This window comes from Pieris brassicae, unplaced genomic scaffold (genome assembly GCF_905147105.1).
Source record: "Pieris brassicae unplaced genomic scaffold, ilPieBrab1.1, whole genome shotgun sequence".
Classification (NCBI taxonomy): Eukaryota; Metazoa; Arthropoda; class Insecta; order Lepidoptera; family Pieridae; genus Pieris; species Pieris brassicae.
The window spans coordinates 36,464-62,815 of NW_025576233.1; the positions used below are offsets into that span (position 1 = coordinate 36,464).

The following is a 26,352-nucleotide window of genomic DNA, read 5'->3' on the forward strand; positions in this document are numbered from 1 at the left end:
CGAGGTTCGAGTCTCACAGGAGACGCCCTTGCGCTAGTCGCGGGACAAAACGCCATTCTGGCCGAGCTACGCTCGCCAAAACAGCCCGAACTGAGCTGTAAAGGCCCTTAAGGCCAACAGCGAGATTCCTTCTTCAAAAAAAATAATAATAATAATTGTGCGTAATTGTTTGACGTTGTCTTGAAATGAAACTGCGCCTTGATCTTGTTTCTTGCTTCGCCGATTATTCGTGGGTCCCAGTTCGTAGTCAGAGGAAAGAGGAAAGAGAATTTTGCGTAGACCTCGCCGAGTTTAAGTACTCGAACAGTATACCGCGACGAGAGCTGCGCTTACAAACATCTGCGCCGGTATACCGCGACGAGAGCTATGCGACCCTTTTGTTCGGCGAAGCATTTTATTCGTTTATTTATTAACCATTTTTCATTCTTAAATTATTTACATATTTTAATTAACTTATAACTCATACTAAATTTTTACTTATGAGCTATCAACAATATTCTCATCAAACATAACTCATAGTTAATTTCTACTTATGAGCTGCCAAAAATATTCTTATTTATCTTATAATTATAGAGTCGCTAAAATTAACGTATAATCTATCTCTATTTATATTTACGAGTCGCCAACAGATACGGTGCTAGTAAATTTGTATAGAAATATATTGGACATATAAATAAAAGAATAATACCTGGAATAAAAATATTTTATTTAAATATGTAACCCTTACATCTAATTTTATTATAGATAATGGTGTTAATGTAGGATAGGTATGTTTATTGTTGTTTGCTTAGACCCGTAGATTAGGTTAGGTTAGACATAGTTTATTCTATTTTTCTTTTAGAGCCATAGATCGGGTTAGTGAATGTAGGAAAGTAGATAACGACGCATTCGTAGCTGATAAGGTGGTGATTAGTAAGTAATTAGCAAGGGTTTTGGGAAAGCTATCTCTGGAACGGTTAGAGCTATCACTTCAGGAGTGAGTGCATTCGACTCCACACGGCCTGTTTAGTGGGGATAGAGTACAACCTTTTTTTTTAGGTTTGGCCAACCATGATTTTTACGTTTTTGGGGAACTTATACGTGAGGCAGTCGCCGATATGATCTTGAATTGTCCGATTTCCTTTTAACGCTAAGAACATTTTACGTTATTTTTTATTTTTAACAGCTGTAGAGGACTTATTTTTTTTTAATAATAATTTTACCATTTTAGAGCCTTTTAGGTGAGTTAAATATATATATATATATATGTATATAAATATTTTTATAAAGTTTATTTTTTTTACAGAATTAATTTATTATTAATTTTAACCATTATTGTATACTGACCTTAAGGTTATTATCGGACTAATTTCTTTTAAATTTTTTTATAATAATAATTTTACCATTTTTAGGGCTTCTCGGGTGAGTTGAAAAATTTTATAAAGTTTATTTTTATTACAGAAATAATTGATTTTAATTTTTTTTATGAATTTTAACCATTACCTTAATTAAATCTATAATATTTTATGTTTAGAAGTTACAAGTCTCTTTAATATTATAACAAGGTTCTTACAGAAGTAATTTATTTATATTTTTTGTGTATAATAATAATTTAACCATTTTTAGAGGTTTTTAGGCGAGGTAAATATTTATATAGTTTTTTTTTTAATATTAATTGTTATAATTTTTTTTACAAATGAAAATATAGATACTTATTTGTAGCTGGGTTCTTCAAATAAGTTTAGCGATTGGTTTTAAAACATGTACAGAAATTAAGATAGAGCTAAGCGACAGGTTTTTACCCGTAATACGGCCTGAAAGAAGATCAAACTGGGAACGGTAAAACAAAAACCAAAAAAAAAATCCAGAACTGATGGCCTGGTAATTTGTGCACTGTCCTACTGTCTTAGGCTGTGCACTTTGCCCTCTACCGCGAATTAATAAGTGGACAATACTTCAGTCAAGGGTGTTGCATTACACTGGACCTTGCAAGAGGGTACTATTAGAAAGCTGATGCTATTTGTGGTTTTAAGTGAGCAAGGGTTGCAAAGGTGATGAATGGGAAATTAGTAAACGAAGTCTAATTTTACATACATATTGCTCCCAGCACTTAAAGTTGGCACTGCTGATAAACAAACTTGATTTACTTCAGATGAATTGGACTCTGCAGTATGTTAACATTCAGCAGAGCCTAGTCGTTCATGGCTTGTTTTTTGTGGGGGTCGTATTTGACTGTAATTCACTTTGGGTTTATTATATTACAAATGACAACAAAATTGCGTTTTGGCACAGCATATACCGGAATCGGAACGGAAAAAAGTCTCAATTTAAGTAACAAATCTAAAACTTTGATGTTATTTCATGTCGACAATTTAGCTTGCTTGTTAAGACTGTTATAATTTTTATATTAAAACTAGTATGTTTATAGTAAAATTACATATGACTTTTCTACATATATATATTCCCTGTGCATAATCAATACTTGACTTACACTAACAATAGTTTTCTTTTTATTATTTGTCTTAGTAGTGGATATGAAATACTTTTATTTGTGTCTGATGATAAAAATATCGTTCAACAGAATTGATAAGATATTGTAATGAAATTGAATGTAAGGAAATTATTGTATCAATTTGATCGGTTACCAATGAGTTTATATTTGACAAATTATTTGATAAAGTAATGTCAAATTTACGTCATCTCCAGAAGTAATAGTATCCTAATAAAAGCGATGGCTGAATATAATAAGTAAGTTTTGAGTGAATTGAAATATGTTGTTGAAACATAATACTGAGAACAAGTAGGGTTGTAGTAGTAGTTGGTGTTATTCATATAATTAGGTATTTTGTGAGAAATGAAAGTGCTTCAAGTAATTGTTGTGCTTACGATAAGATTTTTTTTATGATTTTAATATATATTTTTGTTAAATTTATGTTTTGAACACGAGACTAGAATATCAATTTTACATGATAAAATCACTTTTGTATAAAGGATCATAAAGGGATCACAATAGATTTAGTTATGTAAACTTTATTGTGAATCTGCTGTGAATATGAAGAGGTTACAGCAGATTTTGTTATTTAAAACTATTGTGAATGTGAAGAGGTCACAATAGATTTGATTATGTAACACTATTGTGACTATGAAGAGGTCACAATAGATTTGGTTATGTAAGACTAGTGTGAATGTGAAGAGGTCACAATAGATTTGGTTATGTAAGACTATTGTGAATGTGAAGAGGTCACAATAGATTTGGTTATGTAAGACTATTGTGAATGTAAAGAGGTCACAATAGATTTGGTTATGTAACACTATTGTGAATGTAAAGAGGTCACAAGAGATTTGGTTATGTAACACTATTGTGAATGTGAAGAGGTCACAATAGATTTGGTTATGTAAGACTATTGTGAATGTGAAGAGGTCACAATAGATTTGATTATGTAACACTATTGTGACTATGAAGAGGTCACAATAGATTTGGTTATGTAAAACTATTGTGAATGTGAAGAGGTCACAATAGATTTGGTTATGTAAGACTATTGTGAATGTAAAGAGGTCACAAGAGATTTGGTTATGTAACACTATTGTGAATGTGAAGAGGTCACAATAGATTTGGTTATGTAAGACTATTGTGAATGTAAAGAGGTCACAATAGATTTGGTTATGTAAGACTATTGTGAATGTAAAGAGGTCACAATAGATTTAGTTATGTAAACTTTATTGTGAATCTGCTGTGAATATGAAGAGGTTACAGCAGATTTTGTTATTTAAAACTATTGTGAATGTGAAGAGGTCACAATAGATTTGATTATGTAACACTATTGTGACTATGAAGAGGTCACAATAGATTTGGTTATGTAAGACTATTGTGAATGTGAAGAGGTCACAATAGATTTGGTTATGTAAGACTATTGTGAATGTGAAGAGGTCACAATAGATTTGGTTATGTAAGACTATTGTGAATGTGAAGAGGTCACAATAGATTTGGTTATGTAAGACTATTGTGAATGTGAAGAGGTCACAATAGATTTGGTTATGTAAGACTATTGTGAATGTGAAGAGGTCACAATAGATTTGGTTATGTAAGACTATTGTGAATGTGAAGAGGTCACAATAGATTTGGTTATGTAAGACTATTGTGAATGTAAAGAGGTCACAATAGATTTGGTTATGTAACACTATTGTGAATGTAAAGAGGTCACAAGAGATTTGGTTATGTAACACTATTGTGAATGTGAAGAGGTCACAATAGATTTGGTTATGTAAAACTATTGTGAATATTAAGAGGTCACAAGAGATTTGGTTATGTAAGACTATTGTGAATGTGAAGAGGTCACAATAGATTTGGTTATGTAAGACTATTGTGAATGTAAAGAGGTCACAATAGATTTGGTTATGTAACACTATTGTGAATGTAAAGAGGTCACAAGAGATTTGGTTATGTAACACTATTGTGAATGTGAAGAGGTCACAATAGATTTGGTTATGTAAAACTATTGTGAATATTAAGAGGTCACAAGAGATTTGGTTATGTAAGACTATTGTGAATGTAAAGAGGTCACAAGAGATTTGGTTATGTAACACTATTGTGAATGTGAAGAGGTCACAATAGATTTGGTTATGTAAGACTATTGTGAATGTGAAGAGGTCACAATAGATTTGGTTATGTAAAACTATTGTGAATATTAAGAGGTCACAAGAGATTTGGTTATGTAAGACTATTGTGAATGTAAAGAGGTCACAAGAGATTTGGTTATGTAACACTATTGTGAATGTGAAGAGGTCACAATAGATTTGGTTATGTAAGACTATTGTGAATGTAAAGAGGTCACAAGAGATTTGGTTATGTAACACTATTGTGAATGTGAAGAGGTCACAATAGATTTGGTTATGTAACACTATTGTGAATGTAAAGAGGTCACAAGAGATTTGGTTATGTAACACTATTGTGAATGTGAAGAGGTCACAATAGATTTGGTTATGTAAAACTATTGTGAATATTAAGAGGTCACAATAGATTTGGTTATGTAAAACTATTGTGAATATTAAGAGGTCACAAGAGATTTGGTTATGTAAGACTATTGTGAATGTAAAGAGGTCACAAGAGATTTGGTTATGTAACACTATTGTGAATGTGAAGAGGTCACAATAGATTTGGTTATGTAAGACTATTGTGAATGTGAAGAGGTCACAAGAGATTTGGTTATGTAACACTATTGTGAATGTGAAGAGGTCACAATAGATTTGGTTATGTAAAACTATTGTGAATGTGAAGAGGTCACAATAGGATTGGTTATGTAAGACTATTGTGAATGTGAAGAGGTCACAATAGATTTGGTTATGTAAGACTATTGTGAATGTGAAGAGGTCACAATAGATTTGGTTATGTAAGACTATTGTGAATGTGAAGAGGTCACAATAGATTTAGTTAGTAAGACTATTGTAAATTATTGATAAAATTGATGACTTGATATTTTAAAAGAGTACCGAGAGTTTTTTACGCCGGCTTTTTCTCTCGGCCTACACCCTGTGTCTTCTTTGCCGATGAGTAGGGATGTCTACCGAGACAAATTCATATATTCCTTAATAAATGAACATAAATAATTAGTAACGTCACAATGGATTAAATTTAACTCTCTGTAGTTATAGATGTAATTCAAAAGTTAAAGTTAAAATTTCGTTTCTAATTTGAGTTGTATGTTACAAAGCATTCGGTTGTTTACGAGTTGTTACGAATTGACTCGACCATTTTCGCGAAGTGGGATGGTCGCGTCGGAGGAGGGAGTTGTGATGATAAAAGAGGTTGTGACACATGCGCACGGGCCTTTTCTTCGTACAAGTTTGAAGTTATACAGTTCACGTAAAATCAGTGAAGTAAATTATAGTGAATTAGGTCATCATTGAAGTGTTTAATTTCCTACCCTAAGAACTAAATCAACTACCGCTAACACTTGTTAATATTTCAGTTTTCTATAAATTAAATTTTAATTTCAAAAATTCTTAAAAGGCCGGCAACACACTCGCGAACATTGAGTTCTATAAAAAATACTTATAAATAATATTCTTGTTTGTATTTAACTTCAACAAAGTCATAAAAATTCTTAATAGGCCGGCAACGCACTCGCAAAGCTGACATTGAGATTGTCCATGGACAATCTGTTCGTTTACCACCTATTCCATAAAAAAACAGTAATTGGTAATAATCTTGTTTGTATTTAAATTTTCTTAAAATTTCAATACATAAGTCATAAAAATTCTTAAAAGGCCGGCAACACACTCGCGAATACTTCGACATTAAGCGTGTACGTTAACGGGGGTATCAGTTAACATCAGAAAAGGCTCCTGCCCGTTAAAACCTGTTCTACCCCTGTTCTATAAGAAATACTAATAAATAATATTCTTGTTTGTATTTAACTTCAAATAAGTCATACAAATTCTTAATAGGCCGGCAACGCACTCGCGAATTTGACATTGAGATTGTCCACGGACAATCTGTTCGTTTACTACCTGTTCCATGAAAAACAGTAATAAGTAATAATCTTGTTAATATTTCAGTTTTCTATAAATTACAATTTTTTATTTCAAAAATTCTTAAAAGGCCTGCAACACACTCGCGAACATTGAGAGTGTGCATTAACGGCGGTATCAGTTAAAAACATATAAGGCTCGTCTCCGTTACCCCTGTTCCAAAAAAAAAAAACAGTAATTGGTATCTTGTTTGTATTTAAATTTTGTTAAAATTTCAATACATAAGTCATAAAAATTCTTAAAAGGCCGGCAACACACTCGCGAACACTTCGACATTAAGCGTGTACGTTAAAGGGGGTATCAGTTAACATCAGATAAGGCTCCTGCCCGTTAACACCTGTTCTATAAGAAATACTAATAAATAATATTCTTATTTGTATTTATTGTAATAAAACAACGTGACTGAGCGAGTACCGGAAAAGAACTGAACTTTATTTTCTAAAGACAAAAGTAAAGAATCTCATAGACAACATTTGATGACACTCTGGTACAAGATGTCGCTAGTAGTAGGTACATCTATATTTTGCTATTTATAATACTCCCACTCAAAATATAGATACTATATAAACAAAAGAAACAATTACACTTTAACAATACCTAAAGTATTCAAATGTTTATAATGTTTTACAGCAGCGAGACTTTTTGTAAACAAATCTGCAGGCATATTTGATGTACATAGATAATTAACACTTATAATGTTTTCATTAATTAATTCTCTACAATAATGATATCTGACATCAATATGCTTCGTTTTATTATGGAATACAGGGTTTAACAACAATTTCTGTGCGCTCATACTATCATTATATAAAATGATCTTATACATACTTTTAGTAAGTTCAAATTGTAAATTTCTCAAATAAACTGCCTCTTTGCAGGCTTCTGATATGGATACATATTCAGATTCGGTACTAGAAAGTGTAATACATTTTTGCTTACTACAACTCCAAGATATAACAGACCCAGACAAAGAGCACAACCAAATACATTAGGCTCCCGATAAGCTGCTGATAGGGATTTTGATTACTACAATCATTTTCCTTCTTACATTTTAAGTTGACCTCCATTGGAGTATTCACAGTGTTACAATCAACCATATTGAACTTAGTCAACAATCTATCAATATATTTTTCTTGACTTAAAGTCACAGTACAATTATTATTTTGTTTATCAAATACAACTGACATGCCAAGACATTCCTTTACAATTCCCAAGTCTTTTAATACAAAAATCTTATTCAACATATCCTTAAGATTACTAGTTTCATTTCTATCATTTGAGAATACAAAGAAATCATCGACATATAATGTCACGATGGTTTTACTGCTGCCAGCAAATTTTGTATATAAACATGACTCTATTTGGGACTTAATATAACCATTAGCTAACATGCAACCATCCACTTTCTTATGCCATGCACGAGATGCCTGTTTGAGACCATATATAGCTTTGGTCAATTTTAAAACTTTATTATTTGGACAGACATAACCTAAAGGCTTTTGCATATATATTGTCTCAGACAGATCTCCATTTAAGAAAGCAGTTTTCACATCAAGATGTGTTACTTCTAAGTTGAACTGCACTGATAATGCGAATAATAACCTAAGTGTTGTATGCCGTACTACTGGAGAAAATGTTTCACTATAGTCCACACCATATTTTTGACTACACCCTTTAGCCACAAGTCTGGCTCGATAGCGGACATTATTTTCACTATGACACTTTTTTTTTAGAACCCACTTGCACTTAACTATATTGCCACTTGCAGGAATATCAACAACTTCCCATGCTTTGTTGTCTTCAAAGCTTTTCAGCTCTTCTTTCACTGCCTGTTCCCATTGCTCCTTCTCTGGTCCCCTTAGTGCTTCTTCTAATGTCAGTTCATCACTAAAATATTCATTACACTGTTCTGTGCACATATATCCAAACCTTTCTGGTTTTTGTCTCACCCGTTGTGACTTTGATGTGGTTTCTGGTTGCTGTTCTTCCTCAGATGTCATGGACTCCTCCTCTGGTACATAGGTTTCATCCATGTCATTCGTTAAAATGAATGAATCCTCTCCATCATGGTCTGACACCTCTCCCACTGAAGATGTATGTGGACTATTTTCTGCTGGTTTGTCTTCTACCACTTCCATTTCAATCATATTTTCTTGATGAGATAACTTTTCATTTATGAAGACAACATCTCGACTGGTTATAATAGCCTTTGTTGAAGGATTGTATAACCTATACCCTTTGACATCCTCAGGGTAACCAACCAGTATGCATTGTTCTGATTTCTTGTCCCACTTACGTCTTCTCTCCTTGGGTATATGTCTCATGACAGTACTACCAAAAATCCTTAAATGACTGAGGTTGGGTTTGCCTCCTGTCCACAACTTGTACGGTGTACAGTGGTTCAATCCACCTTTTACAATTCTATTTTGTAAATAGACTGCTGTGTCTATTGTCTCTGTGTGCTGAAGCCATTAGGCTTCAGCCCAAAATTCCTTGCCTAATCTTGCATCAAATAAAAGGCATCTTGCTTTCTCGATCAGAGTCCTATTCATACATTCACAAAGCCCGTTTTGCTCAGGAGTATAGGGATTGGTTCTTTGATGAATTATACCCAGTTTCTTCAAATAATTATCAAAATCTCTGTTACAGAACTCTGTGCCATTATCACTTTTTATTTTACAAGTATTTTTATTTTATTTGACGTTGAATTCTCAACTCTTGCTTTATATTCTTTAAAATATTGTAAAGTCTCATTTTTACCTTTTAAAAAATAAACATATGTCATGCTGCTGTGATCATCAACAAAAATGAGAAAGTACCTTGATCCTCCTAGCGATACATTCTCCATTGGGCCACATATATCACTGTGTACAATTTCCAATAGCTTAGTACTCCTGTTCCCTTTATTATCGAAGGGCAACCGACTTTGCTTTCCTTCACAGCACACTATACAGTTGGACTTGTTGATGTCGGCCTTCTCAGTTAATTTGACCCCCTCCACAGCATCCTGCATTTTATTCATGTTATCACTGTTGACATGTCCCAATCTACGATGCCAAACTTCTGGAGACTCTGCTGTTGCTGCCACCAAACAAGATGAAGTATTTAGTTTATAAACTCCATTTATAAGTGATGCAGTCGCTACTAGAGTGTCCTGTTTATTAAATATCTCGCATCCATCGCTTGTAAAATACACCTTGTTACCCTGCCATATCAGTTGGCTTACTGACAATAAGTTGGTAGATAATTTGGGCACACACAACACTTTTTCAACAGTTATGTTAAAGTCACATCCTTCAGTTGATGTTGTTATGTTTACTTTTCCACAACACAACACTGGGACTTTATTCTGGTTAGCAACCATGATTTCCTTGGTGAACCCAGAATAACATTCGTCGACCATCCAATCTTTATTGCTTGTCAAATGCGAACTTGACCCAGAGTCGACATACCAGTCACTCTTGTCAAATATTCTGCTAAAAAACACGGCACTGAATGCATTACTTGTTTTTGACGATTTATTTTCAGAATTCTTATAAGATTTATCTTTATAAGTGCATTGATTACGGTAGTGGCCATGTTGTTTACAATTATAACATTTGACGTGTTGTTTTTCTTTGACAGATGTCGACATTCGTTCATTCTCACCATTTTTTTTTTTTTTTTTTAATAATTTTATGGCCTGGTAACGAGACCTTTAAGCCCATTCTCACCATCTTTCTTGTACATAGACTGTGTACTCTTTACACTCTTTGATTTTTGATTCTTGCGGAAACAAGCAAACGCATTGTTGGCATCACTGTCTTCCGGTCCAATGTCCATCAATTTCCCTTTAATGGCGTCGGTTGTGATTATCATGCCCGAATGCTCGATTGCCATTATCATGGGCATATATTTTTCAGATAATCCAGCCAACATGATAGATCCGATCCACTCATCACTTATGCCAAAACCCGTACCTTGTAATTTCTGACCAGCTTCAACAATTTGTGTTACATATGACGTCATCGAAGTGCAATTTTCTAATCGAATAGAAATTAAATTCCTCAGAAGACTTATTTTTCTTGTAAATCCCGAGTCATCGAATAACATCTTCAATTTATCCCACAATTCTTTCGATGTTGCTACATTCTTTATATGAACATAAAGAGCCGGGTCAATTGTTAGAATCAACTTCGCTTTTGTTCTCGCATCGTCTGCAGCTGCTGGAGCAACGTTGGGCTCAGGTTTGATACACCCAACCATTCCCTCTAAGACAAGGAAATTTTCTGCTGCGAAACACCATTCACTGTAATTTTCACGCCCTTGCAGTTTCGGCACACTAATGTGATAGTTCGAACTGGACGCCATTACTGATGCCTGACGCGACACAATAAATCTGCACAACTCAACACACTTAGTCCTATTCTGCCACGAATTATTATTATCGATAATGTCCTGATAATCAATAATTATACTGTCGCGAGAACTAAGTACTTTTTATGAGCCAGGAGCGGCCTGGGCCCATAACCTGTAATAAAACAACGTGACTGAGCGAGTACCGGAAAAGAACTGAACTTTATTTTCTAAATACAAAAGTAAAGAATCTCATAGACAACATTTGATGACACTCTGGTACAAAATGTCGCTAGTAGTAGGTACATCTATATTTTGCTATTTATAATATTTATCTTCAAATAAGTCATACAAATTCTTAATAGGCCGGCAACGCACTCGCGAACTTGACATTAAGATTGTCCACGGACAATCTGTTCGTTTACCACCTGTTCCAAGAAAAACAGTAATAAGTAATAATCTTTTTAATATTTCAGTTTACTATAAATTACAATTTTTAAGTTTAAAAATTCTTAAAAGGCCTGCAACACACTCGCGAACATTGCGAGTGTGCAGTAACGGCGGTATCAGTTAAGAACTGTTGTAATTCTTGTTAGGGCACGATAATTATACACACAGTATCCGTAATAAAGAAATATATTTACTGTTTAACTTGGAAGTGATATGTCTGCTTCCTACCACGATACACATTGGAATGAAACAGAAATGACCTGGAGCAGAGTGAGGTAAAGACAATTTGGCGCCTCGACAAGATGGCGGCTCGATCGCTCATTCAAATGACAGGAAAAAGTCAATACAATGATTAATTTTTGCAATATTACTCAAATAAATCAACATGCCCCCTCAAAAATTAATTCTTGTACAAATCAAATGCCTAAACAGAACTATATAACTTCCAAGCGAGTCTGGGAAAATACAAAAATAATGATCCAACATTTGTTGCTCGGATAAGGGAAAACCCAGAAAAACCTTATCAGATCATTTCATCATCTTAAATTCGATACATTATATACATTACATATAATTATCAGAACACAATGAATATAACAGAATAATTAAATTAATAACAAATAATAGCCAACTCATTAAATATTATAATTGTAAACCCATGTTTCTCCTCATTTCATGAAACGTAACCGCTGGTAATGGTTTTGTTAACGCATCTGCAGGTTGTTGACCTGTGGGAATGTATTTTAGCTTTATTACATTTTTCTCTATTTGTTCCCTAGAAAAATGTCTGTCTGTCAGTTAATTGTCTTCATATATTACAATAGGAGTGGATATATCAATATGAATACTCCTTACCAAAGATTTAAGCCATAAAGGCTTCATATAAGGCCATATACTCAGCCGCTGTGGAGGAGGCTGCTACTGACTATTGTTTCTTTGTTGTCCAGGTTATTGAACAATGTTCAAACAATTTAAATATATAAATCAGTTGTGCCTTTTAAATATCTAAGCACTTTTTTGAGGCATTGCCACAATTCTTTATTATTTTAATTTGTGTACCTACTTAATATATTAACGCTAGTGCTTAAGTCAGGTCGAGTACATAGCATTATATACATTAGACAACCAATTAAATTGCGACATGGAGCAGTGTAATTTTTTCTGAGTTTAGTGCTTCATAATTGAGTTTACTATCCATAGGAGTAATTGCAGGTTTTTGTTGCAATCCTGCATGCAAAATTTATTTAAAACTGTTTTAATATAAGCACTTTGATCTAACATTATCATATCATCGCAACGAGTTATTTTAATTCCAAGAAATAATTTAATTTCATGTAAATCTGTCATTTTAAATTTACTCATTAAATATATTTTAAAACTGTTTATTGTATTTACATTAGCACTCACTATTACCAAATCATCAACATAAAGTACCACATATATATTTTTCTGTATATCTCCTTTATTTAGTATATAAATACATCTATCTACTGATGAATTCTGAAAACCCTCCCGCCTAAGAGACTGTTCAAAAATTTCAAACCAGTATCTAGCGGCTTGCTTTAGCCCATATAATGCTTTATTTAATTTACACACATAACCATTTTTGCAAGACACCCCTTCTGGAACTTTCATATATATTTCTTCCTGTAGTACCCCATTTAGAAATGCAGTTTTTACGTCCATGTGATGTACAAGTAAATTATATTGATTAGCAAAAGCAATAATAAATCTAAAACTAGCTATTCTTGCAACAGGTGCAAAAGTCTCATTATAGTCTATGAGATATTCCTGGCTAAAAGCCCTAGCAACGAGTCGAGCTTTATAGCGTAAAGGCTTTCCGAATTCATCATTTTTTATATTAAACATCCATTTGCAATCTATAATATTTTTGTTATCTGGCCGTGGTACTAAAGTCCATGTTTTATTTAAAAATAGAGAATTTAATTGCACCTTCCCAATGAACTCTATCGTCTCGTGTTTTAATCTCTTGAAACGAATTTGGTATTTTACACAAAATTGAACTAGCACACATAAGGTTATCATCGATTTCTTTATAAGAAATAGGGGGACGACTTTAAGCCTATCACTCCTACGTGGTTCAATACAACTGGTTGTGTCCTCATTATTTACGACCACTGAAAGATCATCAGAATGTGCATTTGGTTGTTCAAATTCGACGATGTCATGGTTAGTTTTGCGAATTTTCTGAGGAACTTCATAATCATCAGATTTACAGGTATCTGATTTATATCTGTCAGTTTTTTGAGACTTTATTGACTTTGAAATGTTGTCAATGTTAACATTATCATGAGAATTTACTATATTCTCTTCAGGTCGCAACGCAGGCCTGGATTGAAGTAATTTGTCTCATCTACTATGACATCTCTGACAGTAATAAATTTTTCGCATTTAGGATTCCAAACTTTATAACCGTTTGGTTCGTATCCCACAAGAATACCTTTCCATGACTTAACATCGAATTTTGTCTTATATAACTTATCATGCACATAAACTGTTGAACCAAAAAAATTAAAATATTTTATTTGTGGTTTTTTGTTATGCCACATTTACGAATTCAATCATCATGTAAGTAATTTATATATTATTTAACATTGTACATTATAGTATGAAGTTGTAATAATTTTAAGCAGCATTATTTTCTTTAGGTGACGTAATTGGTGAATAATATTGTAATTGAAAAGGATATTTCTCTTTAAATGTACAAGCTGTGTGTGATGCAGAAATAAAATATATTAATGTTGTTCCCCATGGCCTGGTGCCGCTCATGATGCAACAACTTTTGTAAACTCAGTTCTACAAGTTAATTCAAATTTATTGATAAGAAGGTAGAACTTGATAAATGTGCCAACTAAATTAACAGGTATATTTGTTTATAGCTTAATATCGTACAGGTCTACTGAGAAATCACTGGATGGTTGTTAATAGTGCTTACTCAAATATACCTTATTCATTAACACCATTTCTCTGACTGACCAGAGATATGATGAAGTACACATTAAGAATAGGAATACTATAGAGAGGTAAATATATAGTATAATTTAGAGTATTAATAATTATACTATGTCAAAAAGTTGCAAGATATGTGACCCAAATGAAACATGATGTAAGGTTAAAATATTTGTCTTTTTCGGAAAATTTGGAGTATGGAAATGTCGCTTTAACATTGTATTTATTACTAGCTTAAGTTCAAGCTATTGTTATTGCCACAGCTGTTATGCAAAATATTTGTAAGGATTATAATTTGTAGATATACCGGCAGAAGTTTTAGTTCCAACACTTGATACAGTTTCAAGTCAAGAAGTTAATGAAGGAAATCAAGACGTAACTGAAAGAACAAGCTTTATTTATTATTTTGGAAAATTAATATATTCTTCTTAATTCTAGCAGAAACAAACATGTTGTATTTAAATGTCCTTTTGTACATATAAAATAGTAGTACTTATTTTTCTTAGAAGAAAGTTAGTTAAAATTTTAATAAGTTATGTTGTTAATCTACCTATAAAATTAAATTATTATTTATCATAACCATGTAATGTAATGAAATATTAGGAAAAATAAATAAAACATAACATAATATAAAATTTATTTCATTATACTCTTATATATTACTAATATGTAATCCAATGTTATAAACAAATGTTATAAATGTAAACCAATGAAAATGTTAAAACCATCAACTTCAACTTCAACAAACATTAAAAAAACAGAACTGGTACAATTGGTTCAGGCTTTGTATAGTTATGCGCTTACCTACACATTCTGCGATTCATTTTTTATATTATAGATGACACTGATGACAAAGGCACTCTTCTCGGTTGCTGGAATGAGAGATAAGTTTCATTAGGTTAGAAAATTATGGTTCCCGAAACTAAGAGCCTTCTGAAAAGCGGTCACCACGTTCGAGTAGTCCACAGGAAAACAAATATGATGCCAAACTCATTGCCGTTAATAATTTTTCCTAACGTTTTAAATATGATAGCAAACGATGGAAAGCCATTAAATAAATTGACCAGGAAACCGTGTAAGCCTTCGCCCCATCGCCAAAGTTCTTTAGTAATTTTAGTAAGATGAGGAAATTGAATTGAATCACTATACATTTCTTAACAAAAGTCAACCGATTTAATTTAATTTATAGGTTGGTCTGACGCACGATACCATTGTAAGTCCGGTAAAACTATCGATGGTTAAAATATTTACTCTCTAGACCCTTCGTGTAAAACCAGCCATATTCTGCTGCTGGACAGGCAGAGGTAGGCACGTAAGCCATCTAATTGTGCGAGATTTTGAAAAATTTGTTTATTATTATCATATTAACAGATTTAAGTTCTACATTTTATTATATACCCAAGAATTTACAAGAATTTCATTACTCTTTTCAGTATTTACAATAAATCCTTTAGCTTCAAGAAGTGTTCTAGCGTCCTGAATATTTTGTAAACATTCAGTGTAGCTGGAGGACATAAACTTAATATTTCTTGTGTTAGCTTCTAATATTAATTTAATTATTCTAAATTCTAAACATTTTTATGAAACATATTCTTAAGAATCTTGCTACAAGTGCGCATGTGCAATAGTTACTCATTTGACTCGTTCGGTTGTTTACGAGTTGTTACGAATTGACTCGACCATTTTCCCGAAGTGGGATGGTCGAGTCGGAGGAGGGAGTTGTGATTATAAAAGAGGTTGTGACACATGCGCAGGGGCCACTTTCGCTTCCGACCGCCGACCCGTGCGGATGTCTGCTCCAGTGCTCTCTCCGTGTGAGTCATCAGTGCTGTAGTGCCATCTCGCTCGCTCCGTGTGAGTCATCGCCGCTTGCCAGTGCGCACGCGCTGTCCGACCGCTGCCTTGCTGCCTGCTGCCCTCTCATTGGTCAGTCCGATCGCTGCCTTGCTGCCTGCCGCCCTCTCATTGGTCGCTTCGCTTCAATTTATGAACGCGGGTTTACCTGCGGCCCTCAGATAGCCACCTAACGGTGCCAAACGGTTATCTGTCGGTTAACGCCTTGTGCGGGAGTGTTTTTGTTGTAATTTATAGATTGTTCGAATTTGCTTTGTTCAGTCTCTGAATATAGTTTACTTTTAGGAACATCGCTGACCAAGAAAAAGGTATTTTATAACCTTTTATCCACGATAATAGAGTTGTATCACAAGTAATAAGTGAATAACATTCTTTGATAAACTACCAGTGAGCGCGAGGTGGCGCGCGCGGCGCTGGACGCGACTGCCTATAGTAGGCTGTGAGCAAGCTCCTTCATCCTGGATTCCCCTTTTGCCTATGATTAAATTCTTTTTGACCTTCTTTGTCCTTTTCTGATTTTGATGCGAGCTTGTAGTCAACTAATCGCTTACTGAATAGGTACTTGTATACCTATGTTCCTTGAAGTTGTTCTTTTAGATCTTTTAAGGCTATATAGAATAAAGTTGTGTCGTGTGACTGAGTCTTGGTATTGTGTGTCACATTGGAATCCGTATCCATAAGTAATTTTAATAGGTACATATTTCTTGTTTCCGCAGACAAGAACACTGTGAGTGGCCTCTGCTAAACAAGAAGTAGCTGTAGCATTTGGTTTCATTTGAAACCTGCGTCCTATATTAATCCTGTTTGAGATTGCGGTCTTTTCCTCTGGGTTCAAATTGGGTGCATTGATTAGAATACTTAGATAAAAGTTGTAAAGTGTAAGCTTACTGCAAGATCAAACTGTATGTCTTCACCTGGAGTATTAGACTTTGATGGATCTTCTCCCGATACCTGCAGCAGTTCATTGTCTCATCCAGCGACAAGTGGTCGTTAGGGCGGCGGCCGTGCGTTACCTGTTACGCGACGCTTTTGGTTATGTACGCCTTCGTTCGAGGATACATTACAACTGGATTTACACACGTGTAGTTACAATTTCAATCAAATGAAAACTGAGGGTAGTATTAAAGTCTCAAAGCTCAATGTATAATAAAACTTCACTTACAGGTAAGTCATATTGACGATTTTGTGTTGTACTTTGCCAAAACATGGTAGGGAAAATACTCAAAATGCGGTATACCATCAAAAGAAGATTCTTCCTTATCCTTGCATAGGTTCCCTCTTCCGTCCGAGAATGGGCCTCTGAAGTAAGTAGATCGGTTAATCTTTCCAATATGGACCGTCGATATTTGAGGTTTTAGAGGGGCGGGGAGGGGGTTGACGGCTACTTCGGAGCTTTTATATATACTCTAGGGGTAGGGCAGACAAGACCATGTGGATAGTGGGGTGCTCTGATTCGGTTTTGGGTACTTTTTTGATATTAAAAAAGTACAGGATAATACAGAATTAGATAATACAGAAAGTTACAAACAATGAAAAAAATATTTTCAGCTATAAATTTCATTTTAAAATCCACAACAGACCTTATGCAATCCAACTTTTTCAAAATTCCAGTAAGCAATTTTTTTTTTTTTTACTAATGATTTATTATTTTATAACCTGACCTGAAATAACATAAATCAAAACTTACTTTAACTCATCCGAGTAAGGATTAAGCCTTCTGCCAGATGACCTAGTAAGTCTGGGCATCGCAGCAAATTCCTCGCCAGGACTAGTCAGCCCACTAGGACCAGCAACCGGTTCGTCAAGGATCGGCGCAGAAGAGGAGGCCGTGACAAGCGGCTAATTTGAGTCCAACACTTGCACTTCACTTAACTCTTCAAACAATGGGCTTCGGAGACGCCATGGTAGTCAAACGTTGTAAGTTTATAGGAGTACGTAAAACGATTTCTACTGCAAGGGTGACAAACGATGACTGGACGCCATTAAACAAAATGAATGGCTTAAAAACAAATTTAGTGATCACCAAAAAGTATCGATACCCGAGTAGTATCGATATTTTCAATAACTTTTGTACTATCTACAAAACAAATATGGGTATTTAAACCGATGATCCATATTAGTTACAGTGAATGCCCAGCATAGGATACTATGTGAAAATCATTTGAATGAATCTTCATTTACCAGCAGCGATAGGAAAAGACTTAACAAGTTAGATTAAGAGTGAATAGAGGAGGATATAGACCAATTAAAAAACAAACATTGTAGTCCATATAGAGCAAGTTATGACATCCAAGTGAGTATTTACATTCATATTCTACCTAAGTCAAATAGACAAATTTTTATAGTCATGCTTTTTTACATAGAGGTAGGCAGTACATTTCTGACACACATCTAGGTGATATATGGATGATTAAAAGTTTTCTATTTTCTCCATCCACTTATTGGATTTGTTATCTTTTTCGAATTTTTTATTCAATTATTTTTGTATATTTTCCAGGAACCATCAACTAGCAAAGGTATTTTGTAGGACTTGGACGTGAAAAAGTTCAGTGAACTTACACCTCAAAAGCAAACGCTGTCTAAGAGATGCAGAAAAAATCTATCTGAAATAGTGAGGCTCTGAAAAAAGTTTCAAGGTGATAAAAACTCCAAAAGATCTATATTAAGTGTACTAACATCAAACGAACCTAGCAATGAAATATTAAAAAGCACATTAAATAATTCATTTTCTTTACTATTACAAAGCCAACTGAAAAACTTTATAAGAAAATTAACTGGAATGAGATGGACACTGGATGATAAAGTGAACGTCTTGAGCATCTATAAGAAATCAAACTTTTGTTTTATATTATTGATTAGGTTATTTTGAAAGAAAATATTTTTTTAACTGGATTATTATACATAATTATAAGTTTATAATAATACAAATAGTTTTAATCCGGTATAAAAAATTGGTTTCTTTCAATGTGTAAAAGCTATGTTAACCAAAGACAATACTAGGTTATTTTGTCAGCTCTCTCAAGGCATTATTGAACAAAATTCCAATGGTATGTGGAATCAACAGCCCAGTAATACAGACAGTAAAAGAAATCACAAAAGACCAAGATGTCAATGATAATTTATGTAAAATGGCTTTTGATGAAATGTCAATAAGAAAAAATCTGACATATAACGTAAAACTCAATGCTAAGGCCGTACTACTGTGATAGCAAACCATAGTCGAACTTTCATGGTTATCGGTGTTCGAAAATGCTGGAAACAGCCAATAGCATTTTACTTCTCAGGAGATTGTGACACAGCAGACAAGTCAGCAGCTCTTGTCGAGGAGGTAACCACTTCTTTAGAATATTATACAAAATGTGGTTGAATATTAATTTTTACAAATTTACATTGGCTTGTTTGCTTGAGTGCATGTTTAAAGATTTAATTTTTTTTTAAACGGTATTTCCAATTTACACTAGATATACAAATAAACAGAAAACTAAACATAGGTTGGTATAATAATTTAATTAATTGAACAGCGGAAAGATATTAAAACTTTTTTATGACTTATTTATCCATTGAACCATGACCATCCATTGACTTATTTATCCGCTAGTGGCCTTTGGCAATTATTTCCCTGCATCAAGTAGTTGTTAGTATTGCCTTATTGCCTAATTAAAATAACTAATAATTGATGTACCTCTGCTGTACCATATTTATTTTCTTATTGCCGCTTGACCTGTGATTGGTTAAAATTGTTTTGAGAATAAGATCATAACCTTCCATTGCAGGTACAGTAAAGTGGAGCCACATAGAGGAGTTTTATAATAAAGATCGCGAGAATCCCAACCGTGTTTGCTCCAGCTTTAACCCAGCACCACTTACAACCAGTACAGAATGGCAAACAGAAAATCAAAGAGCGCCTAGCAGATCAAATTTTAAGCCATTCGGTTGCAGTTGGAATATTTGCCAAAGTAAGTTTCAAAATTTTATTGAAAAGTACTTCCGTCCGCGATGGCCTCCTAAACTACTTAACCGATTTTAAATTAAATTGGCACACCGTGAGCGGTCTGGTCCAACTTAAGAGATAGGGTAGCTTAGATCTTTAATTATAGTCGCAATTTTATTTTATTGCAAATTATTTGTCTATAATTAATTGACAGTCACAATTATTCGACTGAATTGAGTAAGTGATCAATAGATGGCACTGCTATGGTAAACCGACAAACGTGTCATATAAGCTACAATTCAATATCATGATTACCACGTGTTATTGAGGCTAAAGTATGAACTTTTTTAATTTTTGGTGTTAGCCAACCACGTGTTACTTAGACCGAAGTGTAAATCAAATTCAAATCTAAAACCACATTCTATGGCAGCTAGTAATTATATAATTTATTTTACCTTCAGATGAATGATGACAAGACGCCCCTGGAACAACTGTCGCTGGACAAGCTTTTCGACTGAACGGAGATTCGACCGACAGGAAAGAGGTATAAACACTTATTATAATAATACTTGACATCTGTAATTGTGGATGTGATCCAAACCCCACGTCGGTCCAATTAAAAACTAGCTTAGGCAATTAGTAGCAGCGTTTTTAATACGCTGAAATTATTATTCTTCGAAGACACTAAACCTAGCTGCGCAACTGAATATCCCTGTAACAGCCAGGTGGAACCTCCAACCTCCCAGGGAAATTAAGTGGCATCGCCGACTCAGCTACGCCTACGTCTGGCTATGCTCTCGGGGTGTAACTCCCATGATTTAGTTAATCGTTATGAAACGAATAACTGTATGTAGAAGAGAGTGCCTGCGTCTGGCTATGCTCTCGGAGTGTAACTCCCATGATTTAGTTAATCGTTATGAAACGAATAACTGTATGTAGAAGAGAGTGCCTGCGTCTGGCTATGCTCTCGGAGTGTAACTCCCATGATTTAGTTAATCGTTATGAAACGAATAACTGTATGAAGAAGAGTGCCTGCGTCTGGCTATACTCTCGGAGTGTAACTCCCATGATTTAGTTAATCGTTATGAAACGAATAACTGTATGTAGAAGAGAGTGCCTGCGTCTGGCTATGTATGCTCTCGGAGTGTAACTCCCATGATTTAGTTAATCGTTATGAAACGAATAACTGTATGAAGAAGAGAGTGCCTGCGTCTGGCTATACTCTCGGAGTGTAACTCCCATGATTTAGTTAATCGTTATGAAACGAATAACTGTATGTAGAAGAGAGTGCCTGCGTCTGGCTATGCTCTCGGAGTGTAACTCCCATGATTTAGTTAATCGTTATGAAACGAATAACTGTATGAAGAAGAGAGTGCCTGCGTCTGACTATGCTCTCGGAGTGTAACTCCCATGATTTAGTTAATCGTTATGAAACGAATAACTGTATGTAGAAGAGAGTGCCTGCGTCTGGCTATGCTCTCGGAGTGTAACTCCCATGATTTAGTTAATCGTTATGAAACGAATAACTGTATGTTGAAGAGAGTGCCTGCGTCTGGCTATGCTCTCGGAGTGTAACTTCCATGATTTAGTTAATCGTTATGAAACGAATAACTGTATGTTGAAGAGAGTGCCTGCGTCTGGCTATGCTCTCGGAGTGTAACTCCCATGATTTAGTTAATCGTTATGAAACGAATAACTGTATGTAGAAGAGAGTGCCTGCGTCTGGCTATACTCTCGGAGTGTAACTCCCATGATTTAGTTAATCGTTATGAAACGAATAACTGTATGTTGAAGAGAGTGCCTGCGTCTGGCTATGCTCTCGGAGTGTAACTCCCATGATTTAGTTAATCGTTATGAAACGAATAACTGTATGTAGAAGAGAGTGCCTGCGTCTGGCTATGCTCTCGGAGTGTAACTCCCATGATTTAGTTAATCGTTATGAAACGAATAACTGTATGTAGAAGAGAGTGCCTGCGTCTGGCTATGCTCTCGGAGTGTAACTCCCATGATTTAGTTAATCGTTATGAAACGAATAACTGTATGTTGAAGAGAGTGCCTGCGTCTGGCTATGCTCTCGGAGTGTAACTCCCATGATTTAGTTAATCGTTATGAAACGAATAACTGTATGTTGAAGAGAGTGCCTGCGTCTGGCTATGCTCTCGGAGTGTAACTCCCATGATTTAGTTAATCGTTATGAAACGAATAACTGTATGTTGAAGAGAGTGCCTGCGTCTGGCTATGCTCTCGGAGTGTAACTCCCATGATTTAGTTAATCGTTATGAAACGAATAACTGTATGTTGAAGAGAGTGCCTGCGTCTGGCTATGCTCTCGGAGTGTAACTCCCATGATTTAGTTAATCGTTATGAAACGAATAACTGTATGTTGAAGAGAGTGCCTGCGTCTGGCTATGCTCTCGGAGTGTAACTCCCATGATTTAGTTAATCGTTATGAAACGAATAACTGTATGTTGAAGAGAGTGCCTGCGTCTGGCTATGCTCTCGGAGTGTAACTCCCATGATTTAGTTAATCGTTATGAAACGAATAACTGTATGTTGAAGAGAGTGCCTGCGTCTGGCTATGCTCTCGGAGTGTAACTCCCATGATTTAGTTAATCGTTATGAAACGAATAACTGTATGTTGAAGAGAGTGCCTGCGTCTGGCTATGCTCTCGGAGTGTAACTCCCATGATTTAGTTAATCGTTATGAAACGAATAACTGTATGTTGAAGAGAGTGCCTGCGTCTGGCTATGCTCTCGGAGTGTAACTCCCATGATTTAGTTAATCGTTATGAAACGAATAACTGTATGTTGAAGAGAGTGCCTGCGTCTGGCTATGCTCTCGGAGTGTAACTCCCATGATTTAGTTAATCGTTATGAAACGAATAACTGTATGTAGAAGAGAGTGCCTGCGTCTGGCTATGCTCTCGGAGTGTAACTCCCATGATTTAGTTAATCGTTATGAAACGAATAACTGTATGTTGAAGAGAGTGCCTGCGTCTGGCTATGCTCTCGGAGTGTAACTCCCATGATTTAGTTAATCGTTATGAAACGAATAACTGTATGTTGAAGAGAGTGCCTGCGTCTGGCTATGCTCTCGGAGTGTAACTCCCATGATTTAGTTAATCGTTATGAAACGAATAACTGTATGTTGAAGAGAGTGCCTGCGTCTGGCTATGCTCTCGGAGTGTAACTCCCATGATTTAGTTAATCGTTATGAAACGAATAACTGTATGTTGAAGAGAGTGCCTGCGTCTGGCTATGCTCTCGGAGTGTAACTCCCATGATTTAGTTAATCGTTATGAAACGAATAACTGTATGTTGAAGAGAGTGCCTGCGTCTGGCTATGCTCTCGGAGTGTAACTCCCATGATTTAGTTAATCGTTATGAAACGAATAACTGTATGTTGAAGAGAGTGCCTGCGTCTGGCTATGCTCTCGGAGTGTAACTCCCATGATTTAGTTAATCGTTATGAAACGAATAACTGTATGTTGAAGAGAGTGCCTGCGTCTGGCTATGCTCTCGGAGTGTAACTCCCATGATTTAGTTAATCGTTATGAAACGAATAACTGTATGTTGAAGAGAGTGCCTGCGTCTGGCTATGCTCTCGGAGTGTAACTCCCATGATTTAGTTAATCGTTATGAAACGAATAACTGTATGTTGAAGAGAGTGCCTGCGTCTGGCTATGCTCTCGGAGTGTAACTCCCATGATTTAGTTAATCGTTATGAAACGAATAACTGTATGTTGAAGAGAGTGCCTGCGTCTGGCTATGCTCTCGGAGTGTAACTCCCATGATTTAGTTAATCGTTATGAAACGAATAACTGTATGTTGAAGAGAGTGCCTGCGTCTGGCTATGCTCTCGGAGTGTAACTCCCATGATTTAGTTAATCGTTATGAAACGAATAACTGTATGTTGAAGAGAGTGCCTGCGTCTGGCTATGCTCTCGGAGTGTAACTCCCATGATTTAGTTAATCGTTATGAAACGAATAACTGTATGTTGAAGAGAGTGCCTGCGTCTGGCTATGCTCTCGGAGTGTAACTCCCATGATTTAGTTAATCGTTATGAAACGAATAACTGTATGTTGAAGAGAGTGCCTGCGTCTGGCTATGCTCTCGGAGTGTAACTCCCATGATTTAGTTAATCGTTATGAAACGAATAACTGTATGTTGAAGAGAGTGCCTGCGTCTGGCTATGCTCTCGGAGTGTAACTCCCATGATTTAGTTAATCGTTATGAAACGAATAACTGTATGTTGAAGAGAGTGCCTGCGTCTGGCTATGCTCTCGGAGTGTAACTCCCATGATTTAGTTAATCGTTATGAAACGAATAACTGTATGTTGAAGAGAGTGCCTGCGTCTGGCTATGCTCTCGGAGGGTAACTCCCATGATTTAGTTAATCGTTATGAAACGAATAACTGTATGTTGAAGAGAGTGCCTGCGTCTGGCTATGCTCTCGGAGTGTAACTCCCATGATTTAGTTAATCGTTATGAAACGAATAACTGTATGTTGAAGAGAGTGCCTGCGTCTGGCTATGCTCTCGGAGTGTAACTCCCATGATTTAGTTAATCGTTATGAAACGAATAACTGTATGTTGAAGAGAGTGCCTGCGTCTGGCTATGCTCTCGGAGTGTAACTCCCATGATTTAGTTAATCGTTATGAAACGAATAACTGTATGTTGAAGAGAGTGCCTGCGTCTGGCTATGCTCTCGGAGTGTAACTCCCATGATTTAGTTAATCGTTATGAAACGAATAACTGTATGTTGAAGAGAGTGCCTGCGTCTGGCTATGCTCTCGGAGTGTAACTCCCATGATTTAGTTAATCGTTATGAAACGAATAACTGTATGTTGAAGAGAGTGCCTGCGTCTGGCTATGCTCTCGGAGTGTAACTCCCATGATTTAGTTAATCGTTATGAAACGAATAACTGTATGTTGAAGAGAGTGCCTGCGTCTGGCTATGCTCTCGGAGTGTAACTCCCATGATTTAGTTAATCGTTATGAAACGAATAACTGTATGTTGAAGAGAGTGCCTGCGTCTGGCTATGCTCTCGGAGTGTAACTCCCATGATTTAGTTAATCGTTATGAAACGAATAACTGTATGTTGAAGAGAGTGCCTGCGTCTGGCTATGCTCTCGGAGTGTAACTCCCATGATTTAGTTAATCGTTAATCGTTATGAAACGAATAACTGTATGTAGAAGAGAGTGCCTGCGTCTGGCTATGCTCTCGGAGTGTAACTCCCATGATTTAGTTAATCGTTATGAAACGAATAACTGTATGTTGAAGAGAGTGCCTGCGTCTGGCTATGCTCTCGGAGTGTAACTCCCATGATTTAGTTAATCGTTATGAAACGAATAACTGTATGTTGAAGAGAGTGCCTGCGTCTGGCTATGCTCTCGGAGTGTAACTCCCATGATTTAGTTAATCGTTATGAAACGAATAACTGTATGTTGAAGAGAGTGCCTGCGTCTGGCTATGCTCTCGGAGTGTAACTCCCATGATTTAGTTAATCGTTATGAAACGAATAACTGTATGTTGAAGAGAGTGCCTGCGTCTGGCTATGCTCTCGGAGTGTAACTCCCATGATTTAGTTAATCGTTATGAAACGAATAACTGTATGTTGAAGAGAGTGCCTGCGTCTGGCTATGCTCTCGGAGTGTAACTCCCATGATTTAGTTAATCGTTATGAAACGAATAACTGTATGTTGAAGAGAGTGCCTGCGTCTGGCTATGCTCTCGGAGTGTAACTCCCATGATTTAGTTAATCGTTATGAAACGAATAACTGTATGTTGAAGAGAGTGCCTGCGTCTGGCTATGCTCTCGGAGTGTAACTCCCATGATTTAGTTAATCGTTATGAAACGAATAACTGTATGTTGAAGAGAGTGCCTGCGTCTGGCTATGCTCTCGGAGTGTAACTCCCATGATTTAGTTAATCGTTATGAAACGAATAACTGTATGAAGAAGAGAGTGCCTGCGTCTGGCTATGCTCTCGGAGTGTAACTCCCATGATTTAGTTAATCGTTATGAAACGAATAACTGTATGTTGAAGAGAGTGCCTGCGTCTGGCTATGCTCTCGGAGTGTAACTCCCATGATTTAGTTAATCGTTATGAAACGAATAACTGTATGTAGAAGAGAGTGCCTGCGTCTGGCTATGCTCTCGGAGTGTAACTCCCATGATTTAGTTAATCGTTATGAAACGAATAACTGTAATGTTGAAGAGAGTGCCTGCGTCTGGCTATGCTCTCGGAGTGTAACTCCCATGATTTAGTTAATCGTTATGAAACGAAAAACTGTATGTAGA

General features: G+C 35.7%; 3 long non-coding RNA genes across 7 annotated transcripts; 2 read left to right on the forward strand and 1 right to left on the reverse strand.

Moving 5' to 3' along the window:
• Positions 1-13,134: 13,134 nt before the first annotated feature.
• On the forward strand, positions 13,135-14,623 carry LOC123719856. The gene is made up of 3 exons (XR_006755957.1): positions 13,135-13,881; positions 13,962-14,336; positions 14,564-14,623. It is a non-coding gene; the product is annotated as an uncharacterized LOC123719856 (long non-coding RNA).
• Positions 14,624-15,029: 406 nt separating this feature from the next.
• On the reverse strand, positions 15,030-18,200 carry LOC123719855. Of its 3 annotated transcripts, none has more exons than XR_006755955.1 (4): positions 17,804-18,200; positions 17,279-17,415; positions 17,031-17,129; positions 15,030-15,134 (listed from the first exon to the last, which is right to left on the reverse strand). It is a non-coding gene; the product is annotated as an uncharacterized LOC123719855 (long non-coding RNA). The 3 variants fall into 3 exon arrangements; XR_006755954.1 differs by having other exon boundaries at positions 17,005-17,129; XR_006755956.1 differs by lacking the exon at positions 17,031-17,129.
• Positions 18,201-18,244: 44 nt separating this feature from the next.
• LOC123719857 lies at positions 18,245-20,854 on the forward strand. 3 transcript variants are annotated; one of them, XR_006755960.1, is made up of 5 exons: positions 18,245-18,409; positions 18,614-18,752; positions 19,117-19,444; positions 19,890-20,072; positions 20,509-20,854. It is a non-coding gene; the product is annotated as an uncharacterized LOC123719857 (long non-coding RNA). The 3 variants fall into 3 exon arrangements; XR_006755959.1 differs by having other exon boundaries at positions 19,130-19,444; XR_006755958.1 differs by having other exon boundaries at positions 18,614-19,444.
• Positions 20,855-26,352: the final 5,498 nt, after the last annotated feature.